Below are 11,534 nucleotides of genomic sequence, written 5' to 3'. Positions count from 1 at the left end.
TAGAAATATAGCTGACCAGCCCTTTGTGAGAAGTCTGGCTCAAGTTAGGTTCAAATTTCCTGTTTTGGTTACTATCGCTGTGTAACAAATTACCCCCAAATTTGGCAGTACAGCTTACAAAAAACATTTTATTAAGCTCACGGATTCTGTCATCAGGAATTCAGACAGGTCACAGTACAAACAGCTTGACTCTGCTTCTCCATATCTGTGGCCTCAGCTGGGAAAATTCAAAGGCTGAGGGAAACACGACAGAGCTGGAATCATCTGAAGTTTCATTCACTCTCATTTTTGGGCTCAGTGTCTACACACAATCTCTCCATAGAACTTGAGCTAATTCACAACATGGCAGCCTCAAGGTAATCAGACTTTACAAAATGGCTTAGGGCTTTAAGCAGGAGTGTTCCAGAAACAAGCTGGAAACTACATTGACCTTAATGTCTTGGCTTTATAAGCCATATAGTGTCATTCCCACCATACTCAGCTGGTTGAGACAGTCACAGTCACAAGACTGCACATATTCAAGGGTAGGGGACAAAGACCCCACTTCTCTATAGGAGTGGTGTCACATAATTTTGTGGCCATGTTTTAAAAACTGTCTGAGTCCCAGACAGGGAAACTATTCCTAGAGCTTATGGTAAACAACAGTCTAACCCTGTGAGCTGGGACCCAGTATGGGGAACAAAGAAGAAAGCAACAAAAGGCTTCAGAGGCCTGGGAGTCAGAGGTAATCTTGAAAAGTTTGAGACTAAGCTGGATTGGGCTTGAGAAGGATCAAAGGTTCTTTGATAGCAGAGCTGGGTATGAAGAGATTGAAGGAAAAAGCTTGGAAGTAAAATGGAGAATACAGTAGAAATAAAGAAAATTAAATCACTCATAATCCAACTACCCAGAAGTAACCAGATTTTACATTTTGATGTGTTTCTTTTAGTGTTGTGTCTATACACATGGATGTTTGTGATTTATGTGTAGTGTATGTGAGCATGTATGTGAAGCAACATTGCAATCATGCTGTATAATCAGTTTTATGTCCTGTCTTTCGACTGAAGAATTGGCTTACTTCTCATTGGCATCTGACTCTGAAGAGATTTATATTTCAGGTTTATTCACTTCTGCTAAATCAGCTAAGTTAGTCTTGAAAGGGCTCCCTTGTGTCTAAGTTTCTCTGTCCAGTGCCAACAACCTGCCAGAGTTTTTGTTGTTATTATTGTCTTTTTAAGTATTTACCAATTTGAAAAAGACTTTCCAATCCAGAAGGTAACAAAGTTACTAATTACTCCTGTTTATAAACTTAAGGTAAAAGGCTCAATTACAACAAAGCTTCTGCCCTATTAAACAGACTCTGCCATCTTCCATCAATGTGCCATTGCTGATACAGCAGTAACAGCAGCAAAGAAGATAAGAAAAAGAAACTACCCTAACCATTACTCATCTTTTATAGAAAATATTGAGATGACTCCATGTTGCACATTTGGCCACCTAAAGCAGTGGTCCTCAGCCTTTTTGGCACCAGGGACTGGTTTCATGGAAGACAATTTTTCCACAGACTGGGGCAGGGGTAGGAGGGATGGTTTTAGGATTGTTCAAGCCCATTACATTTATTGTGTACTTTATTTCTATTATTATTACATTGTAATATATAACAAAATAATTATACAACTTACCATAATACTGAATCACTGGGAGCCCTGAGCTTATTTTCCTGTACCTAGATGGTCCCATCTAGGGGTGATGGGAGACAGTGACACCTGAAGTGTGTTGCTTATGTCCAGTCTACTCCATAGTCTTGTTTTGGTTGCTGTCACTGCAGAAAATCCTGCTTCACAAAGATAGAATGTTGGAAATGGAAGCAGGCTTTTCAGTGCTTTTGGGACAATCTCAGGATATTCCACCTTGACTTTAATCCAGAATGTATGGAGATTTGAAGTTGTCTCAAACATACTTGTAAAGCCACCATCATTTGTAATCTCAAGCTGTTGATCCTCTTCTAGCATGAACAAAGTCAGTTCACCTGGTTTATTCACAAATGAGTCACAGATCCATTCCTTCCCATTTTCGGGATCTTTTCTGGTTGGAAAGTAATGCTCAAACTCTTTTGAAAGCTAAGATAGGTGATCATGCACCAGCTGGGAGAAAGAAGGCCCTGGCTCAGTCTCTTTCAAAATCTCTGCTCATGTTTGAATCATGTCAAAAATCCCAATGTTGACTCATTGCCCCCATAATTCCAGTTTGGCTTTGAATGCAGCCGCTTTATCTGCCGACTTGAACGTGGTTGTCATTCTCCCCTGAAGTGACAGATTGAGTTCATTGAGCAGGTTGAATATATCACACAAGTAAGCAAATTTTGAGGTCCATTCTGTGTCACTGAAATGTGCTGCCAGCGGTGACTGTTTTTCTAAATGAAATCTCTGGAGTGACTCTTCTAACTCAAAAACTCTGGCCAATGATCTACCTTCCGAAAGCCATGTCACTACTGTGTGTAAGAGGAGATGTGTGCTCTGCATCCATCTCCTCACAGACCTGTGTGAACAGATGTGAGTTAAGGGCATGTACTTTAATATGGTTGATAATTTTAATCACATCCTGAAAAATATCATTTAGTTTAGATGACATTTTTCAGCTAGCCAACATTTCTCTATGGATGATACAGTGTGTAGACTCACATTCAGAAGCCACCTCCTTGACCCAAATAGTGAAACCAGAAAGCCATCCAGTCATGGCAGCCACTCCATCCATGCATATACCAACACAAAATGACCATTTCGGTTTCCTTGATAGGCAGTCATTCAAAGACTTGAATAGTTCTGCAGCTGTGGTGTTGGTTGGCACAAAAGTGCACGTAACATATCCTCATGCACATCTTCCTGAAACAAATACGTCACACAAAAACAAGCATTGTTACCTTGTCAACACTGGTAGTCTTGTCAACCTGGATTTCATACCATGGTGACTGATTAACCCTAACAATTGTGTTTCAATATCCTCTGCTATTTCATCAATTTGTCTAGTTATGGGGATAGCCAAAAGAAAAACATGTGCCACTTTTTGAACTGTAGCCTCTCCTAAAAGTTCACAGCAAATGTCCTTAGCAGCAGGCAGGATTAACTCTCCAACAATAGTAAAGGACTTCTTAGCTTTAGCAATGTGGTTAGCCACTAAGAATGATGCTCTCAGTGCAGACACGTTTGATGAAATTATGGCCTTCAATAATTGCTTCTGTTCTTTGTGTTCATATTTATTTTCTTTTGAAAAACTTTGAAGGCTTGTCTTTTAATGCAGGGTGCTTGGTGTCCACGTGGCAAAGAAGTTTTGAAGGTTTTATAGCTTCATTGGATAGACAGTCACCACATATTATACAAAATGTGCTTGGAGAAAGAATCACCTGTTGCAATGAAACTGTAATTCAAGTAGGACTGTTGGTATTTTCTTTTAAATGCAGCTTTCATTTTATTGGCAGTCTTAGACTCTTTTGTCTCCTCAGTTCTTTCCCCCTTTTCAAATAAGCTCTCCAGTGATGTTTGTTTTTCACTCATTTTTGCTAGGATTAGCTTGTGGGCTTACCAAAACTGTGACTGAGACAAGTGCACAGTGTGGGAAAGAGGAGCAGATGGAAGTGGCAAATAAAATAATGGGCGGGGTATACAGGGACTAAAATAAGTGCCAGGTTCTGACTTAAAGCCTGCCATCAGATGCAGCTGTACAATTGAAGTAAAATGCTCACTCGCCACTACAGAGCCTGCCACCAGATGCAGCTTAATTGTCACTTGCCACTCACTGATTGGGTTTTGATATGAGTCTGCAAGCAATTGATTTACTATGATCTCTGTGGAGTCAAACCTCTCTGCTAACGATAATCCGTATTTTCAGCCTTTCCCCAGTGCTAGCTAGCATCACCGCCTCAACTCCACTTCAAATCATCAGGCATTAGATTCTTATAAGGATCATGCAACCTAGATCCTTCACATGTGCAGTTAACAGCAGGGTTCACACTCCTCTGAGAATCTAATGCTGCAGCTGATCTGATAGGAGGCGGAGCTTATGCCGTGATGCAAGTGATGGAGAGTGGCTGTAAATACAAACGAAGCTTTGCCTCTGCAGCCAGGTTTCTAACAGGCCACTGACAGATATTGGTCCATGGCCTGGGGATTGGGGACCACAGACTTAAGGTCTTATCTGATTTTCTTGTTGTATCAAATATATGAGACAATATAATAGCTCCTGTCCTCTCAAATAGTAGCTTCTTTTACCAGCAAATATTTGTTCTGAGATTCAAAAAGAAAAATAAAAGAGGCCTACTAACCGCTCCCCAAGCTCCTGTGCCTACTTCTGAGACACATATTGCATTCCTAACCTCAGCTTCCAAAAGCAGGAGGGCTCTGCAGAACAATTTGTTGAGGAGAAAAATTATGCCCAGATTTTTATCACAGGACAAAACTCTAGCCAGGAGTTAAATGTCTCTTGCTAAAAGGCTTAGAAGATTATAAAAGGAGGGAATCAAGCTAAATATATAATGTATTGCATTTTTAAATAAAAATTGTCTTTTTATGGCCAACAGATATTTTCAAGTAAGTAGTGTCTCCTTCAAAGTAGCCATCATAGCTAGGACATAATTATTCTAATGATGCTATTTTCATCTATATTCTTTTTAAACTCTTTTGAAATTTTCTTCATAGAGGCCATGATATTATTTTGCCTATACTTAATGACATCTATCCAACATTGACTTAGTCCATGCTTCTTGTTAGTCACTGTTGTAGGCAGTGAGAATACAGTGTAAATATGGCACACAAAACCTTTGCCTTTTCAGGGCTTATAAACAATATACAAATTATATTTTTAATGGCATTAAGTGCTGAGAAGAAAGAGAGAATGACTTGGGGGACTGGAGATATTTTAGGTAGAGGGGTCAGGGCATGCCTTTCTGATGGGATGACCTGTGAAGAAAAGGAATAAGCTACCTTAAGACATAGGAAGAGTGATCTAGGGCCTTTTGAGGAAACAAAGCTTGCTTTGTGGGTTTAAATAGAAAGCCACTAGAGGTTTTCAGAGGGGAGTAACGATTTGGTAAATCTCTGAAAGTGGATTTGTGATAAGTGTGTGAATGTGGTAAGTGATTCCACTGAAGCATAGAGTTTACAGTACAAAATGGGTTTTGTAGTTTGGAGAGTGGGGAGTCATTTCTAAGAGATGATTTCCAAAACTTTTAGCAAAAGAGACCTTAGGATATTTCTCTCACCACCCTCACCACAAATAAGTACCTGCTAGAATAAATATCTTGTTTACACTGCCCATATATATATGGGCAATTATGTTTATGAACAATTTATTATGTCTAAAAATTGAACGTTTGAGCTATCTGTAGACAGATAACATGCTTACTCATATTGCTTTCCTTGTCTTTTTGGGAAGGTTAAATGTGGTGTTTATTTATTTTTTTTTAATTCTTCACTAAAACTGTAATAGTATACTTGAGACTAGAGCTTGCCCAAATGATCACACATTCAAACGTAAGCCCAAAGCAATGCAATCTCCTTGAACTCTAAAAACAGAACTGGGTTCTGGTTCACTAGGGGAACTTTAAACTAGCTAACACAGACATGTGGAAACATGATATCCATACACATTTTTTCCCAATTCATTTACTTTACCACTCAGACTTTGGGTATCTTCCCGAAAGTTTGTCTATGACTCAGTTTTAGTTTCAAATGACTTCATACTTCCATCTAATCAAAGGAAGGGAACATGACTATTTAACAAATCCATGCTCTCCAGTTAGGATGCCAGGAGCCTCAAGGGGGCTAATCTTGTGGCTTGGCACTTTTCATCTTTTCTTTTTCCTTAAAAAAATTGTTGCTTACAGTTGGCCTGCTAACCAAACATTTCTTTTATTCCTTAAGGGTATTTCTGGGTCCATTTGCTTTGATAGCTCATAAAAGATTATACAAGAGCCTGCCTAAGTTACCTCGGATAAAGCAAAACAAGCCCAGTTCCTACACTTCTTTCTTTTCTTTTGCCTAGTAAAACTGCTAAATTTTCAAAGTCCATTCTTATCCACACATATTACCTCATTTTAATTCTTATAATAACACAGTTATCAAACCAATTCAGGCATTATGGCTTTAATTTTACAGATGTAGAAGTGGAAGAGCCCACAGAGTTTCCTGTCCAGCTTGAAGTCACTTAGCAAGACGGCTGCTGGACTAACCTTAGTCAAAGTCTGGGCCCCATGAAATCTAGTAGATTCTTTCTAATACATCACAATGTCTCCATAGAAAACACCCAATACCTACCAGATACATTCTTGCTCACAATTTAAGCATTTGTCGTTCTCTTATTGTTTACTTGCTATCTGTAGTGGCAATTTGTGTGTTTAGTGGAGGTTCTAGAAAATGGAGTTTACAAATTGGCAGAGATAATAGTGCTTCTTCCTCTTCAATGCACCATTTACAGAAGGAAACTCTATGGTTTATATTTGAAACTGACACTGAAAGCAGCAGTCAAGAGATAGATTTACCCAAATTCCTAGCTTAACAATGACAGCTATACCTCGAAACTTACATTTCCACATGAATAAAAGCAGAATGATACATGGAGAAAGGATCCTAAGAATTCTACACACACGTGCACAAACACACACACACACACACACACACACACCAGCTAGTCTATCTGTGCATTCTCTTGATGTAGAACCTTTTCTGTGTGGTTCAGAAGAAAAGATTAGCAAAAACTGAAGTAGGTTTAATTGGTTAAAAGGAGGATGGATTGAGGGTGGGGGTAAAAATAATAGGAATGGAGTTTGGGAGTTAGGTGCTTATTTGTTGAGTCAAGTGAGAAAATCCAGCAAAGAAACTGAGCCAGTTGTTAAAAAAGCTTAAGACTATTTGGGAAGGGAGATAAATAAAGGATATTTGGAGGTTTTATTGGCCATCAGCAAGGGGATTCCCCTTTGCTTCCTCATCAGTGTTCAATCTCCTTAAGACTACTTTACATGCAGAAGAAATCTACATTGCTCTAAAGTGATTTTTAGATTACCATTATGTTGTTCTGTTTTGTTTGTAGGGCTGCCAGATTTCACAAATAAAAATAAAGGAAAACACAGAAAACTCTCCAATTAAATTTGACTTCCTTTAGGGACATTCAGATAAGCAATGAATAATTTTTTGTGTAAGTCTCAAATATTGCATGGGACACACTTTTACTAAAACTTGATGTCTGAAATTATCATTTAATCTGGCATCCTGTATTTCACTTAGCAACTTGGCTAACACATGAAGAAAGCGAGAAAATTTATTTTATTGGCTTACATGCAAATTAGAGGAAAGTTTCCTGGAGGCTTTCAGGCAGTAACAGCTGCTCTCAAACTTGCCCACACATTAGAATCATCTGGAGAACTCCAGATGCCAGTGCAGTTGCTGTGGGATTCGGCCAGGTGTAGAGTTTTTCAAGGCATTCGGGTGACTCTTCTGTTGCAAGGAGCTGGTGGCTGATGTCCAGTGGTTCTTAACCTGCCCTACACCTAACAAACACCAAGGGGACTTTTAAACAATACTCATGCCCAGATCCCATGCCAGAACAATTAAACCAGTGTCTCTAGGGGCAAGACACTTGTGCTGCTATTAGGAAAAGTTTTCAATAAATTTTAGTGTTCTCTCAGGATTAGTTAGCCCTAAATTATAGCCTAAAAATGGCATCCTAGGGCGTTTCCAACTATAGGAATAGTATTTCCACTTTTCTTCAATTTTTTAAATTATGAAATTCATATTTATTGTTATAAATTCAAGGAATGTAGAAATATCTAAAATGAAGATGAATTCTTCCAATTCTACTTTTTCAGAGGTATCTACTGTTAAAGCCTTGATCTGTGTTTCCTATACTAAGCATACTATTGTTTAACTATAAGATTTTCAATCATTTACCAAAATATGGAGAATTATATAATGAATCCACTTGAACTCTTGATCTATCTCCAGTAAGTATCAGTAAATTGGCAAGAAAATTCTTTTTAACATTTCTAATTGAGGAATAACTTACAAACAGTAAGTGTACAAATCTTAAGTGAGCACTTAATTATTATTCAATATTATATACATATGTGCATGTCCAAAACCAAATGTATACAGATTTCTATCACTCTAGAATGTTCCCACATTCCCTCCCAGTCATGCTATCCCAGTGACCACTATTCTGACTTCTATCACCATAGATTAGTCTTATCGGATCTTGAACTTCATATAAATGAAATCATCCAGTATGTATTTTGTTCATTTTGGCTTGTTTCATTCCAGATAATCTATATTTTCATTTTGAGGATGTTATGAATACAGCTGCTGTGAATATTATTGTACATGTCCTTTGGCAAACATGTGCAATTCTCTTGTGAATATACCTAAGAGTGGGATTTCTAGGTCATAGGATAAGTATATGTTTAGTTTTAGTAGGTAGTTTCCAAATGGTTTTCCAAAGCGGTTGAAACAACTTATGAGATTTCCAGTTGTTCTGTATCCTGGCCAACACTTGGATGCTCAATCTTTTAAATTTTAACCATTCCGGGCAGATAAATTTTGATGCAGGTAAAAATTTATGTACTTCTGCCTGTGGCTTTCCCAGCAACCATAGAAAGGAGTAACTATCTATGTGTTTTTAAACTGGCCTCTCTTATTTCCATTATTTCTTCCCACACCTTTCACTGCTTCTACTCAGCTGCCAACTAAATCCTAGATGTGAGCTGATAAACATGAAATAATAAATGAGAAGGAAGCAAGCATCATCCAATAGACATGTTTTTAAAATGTAACTAGCTGCCCATATTTATATATCAGGAAATTCCACATAATATTTTGGATTGCAGAATATGCTGAAGAAAAAGTAGAAGACAAACAACAACAAAAACAGAACAATACAAGTTGTTGGTGTTATTTACAAACTATTATCTTTCCTTCTAGGTATGTGGTAAGATTTCATGTTCTAGTCATTTGAAGTTAGACTATATGACTTGTTTTGGCCAATAAATTGTGACTGCAGGTGAGGTGCATTACTTCTGGACAGAAACTTTAAGAACCAGTCAGTGAGTTGCAGTGTCCACTTTCTCCTGCCTTAGCACTTATGGAAACACGAGTCCAGATGGAGGTTTTGCTGACACAGGTCCTCAAGTGACTGTGATGAATAAACATGTCCTGATGGCCTGTATTGGACTGATAGTGTAAGTGAGGGACAAATCTTTGTTCTTATAGGCTGATAAGACCTTGGGGTTGTTACCACAGCATAATCTAACCTACCCTGACTGGTAATCTGTCCATCAAAGTCCCACATGCTCCAATGGAACAATCTGTTGGTGCTAAATATTAATATCAGCTTCTCCCGTTAGATACTCTGTGTAGTCTCCAGTTTGCCACAGTCTCTGATAGTCCTAATTCACTGTGTCACTCACCTGGCCTCTACAGGAATTTGAGTTTGTGATGTAACAGTATGTTCTGGACTGGAGACAAGTGTATTTTACTGGGAAAATCTAGTAGAATGAAGGTCCTATTGGATAAAGATGAATAAATTTTATTTTTAATAGACTTTATTTTTTAGAGAAGTTTAAGATTCATAGTAGAATTTAGCAGAAGGTACAGTGTTCTTATATACATCCCAACCCCATAAATGCACAGCCTCCCCTATTATCAACATCCTCCATGAGAGTGGCACATTGTTATGGATTGTTATGGTTGGTAAATCCACATTGACATGTCATTATCACCTAAAGTCAATAATTTACATTAGAGTTGACTGTTACAGTTGTGCATTTTATGGGTTTGGACAAATGTATAATGATATGTATCCACTATTATAGAGTCATGCAGAGTAATTTCAGTACCCTAAAAATGTTCTGTGCCTTTTCATCCTTCACTCACCACAAACCCCTGGCCACTGATCTTTTTTATTATCTCCATAGTTTTTTTTTTTTTAATTTAGAGGATAAAAGTGGTTTTTTGTTACATGGATGAATTATATAATGGTGAAGTCAGGGCTTTCAATGTACCCATCACCCAAATAGTGTGTATTTACCCAACAGGTAATTTTTGACTCCTCATTCCCTCTGACCTTCCCTGCTTCTGAGTCTCCCAAGTCCATTACACCACTCTGTGTGACCATGTATACCCATCCTTTAACTCCCACTTATAAATGAGAACACGTGGTATTTATTTTTCCTTCCTTGAGATACTTCACTTATAATAATGTTTTCTAGTTTCATCCAAGACAAAATACATCATTTAATTTTTTTCTATGACTGAGTAGTATTCCATGGTGTAAATATATACCACATTTCCTTTATCCAGTCATCAGTTGATGGACACTTAGGTTGATTCCACATCTTTGCATTTGTGAATTGTGCTGTGATAAACATACAAGTACATATGTCTTTTTGATATAATGATTTCTTTTCCTTTAGTAGATATCTAGTAGTGGGCTTGCTGGATCGAATGAATGGTAGATCCACTTTTTGTTCTTTGAGGAATTTCCATAATATTTTTCATAGAGGTTGTAAAAGTTGACATTCCCACCAACAGTATATAAGTGTTCCATTTTCACTATATCTGCATCAACATCTATTATTTTTTGACATTTTAGTAATGACCATTCTGACAGGAGTGAGGTGATATCTCATGATTTTAATTTGAATTTCCCTGATGATTAGTGATGATGAGCGTTTTTTCATATGTTTGTTGGCCATTTGTATATCTTCTTTTGAAAAACGTCAGTTCATGTTTCTTGACCACTTTATAATGGAGTTATTTGGTTTTTCTTGCTGATTTGTTTGAGCTTCTTATAGATTCTGAGTATTAGTCCCTCATTGGATGCATAGTTTCTTAATATTTTCTCCCATTCTGTAGGTTGTCTATTTACTCTGTGATTATTTCTTTGGCTGTGCAGAAGCTCTTTAGTTTAATTAAGTCCTATTTATTTATTTTTGTTTTTCTTGATTTGTTTTTAGGGTCTTAGTCATAAATTCTTTGCATAGGCCAATGTTTGGAAAAGTTTTTCCTAAGTTTTCTTCTAGAATTTTTGTAGATTCAGGTCTAACATTTAAGTCTTTAATACATCTTGAGTTAATCTTTGTATATGGGGAGAGATAGGGAACCAATTTCCTTCTTCTGCGTTTGGCTACTCAATTTTCCCAGAAAGATTTATTAAATAGGGCCTTCCTTCCCCAGTGTATATTTTTGTCTGCTTTTGTTGAAGATAAGTTGGTTATAGGCATATGATTTTATTTCTGGGTTCTCTATTATGTTCCTTTGATCTATATGTCTATTTTTATAATAGTATCATGTTGTTTTGGGTGCTATAGCCTCGTACTATAATTTGATGTCAGGTAATGTGATGCCTTCAGATTTGCTGTTTTTGCTTAGGATTGTTTGGCTATTCAAGCTCCCTTTTTATTTCATATAAAATTTAGGATTTTTTTTTCTAATTCTGTGAAAAATGAAGCTAGTATTTTGATGAGAATTGCATTCAATCTGTAAATCACTTTGGGCAGTATAGACATTTTAACT

This window comes from Propithecus coquereli, unplaced genomic scaffold, assembly GCF_000956105.1.
Source record: "Propithecus coquereli isolate 6110/MARCELLA unplaced genomic scaffold, Pcoq_1.0 Scaffold240, whole genome shotgun sequence".
Classification (NCBI taxonomy): Eukaryota; Metazoa; Chordata; class Mammalia; order Primates; family Indriidae; genus Propithecus; species Propithecus coquereli.
Note: the sequence above shows the minus strand (reverse complement) of the source record.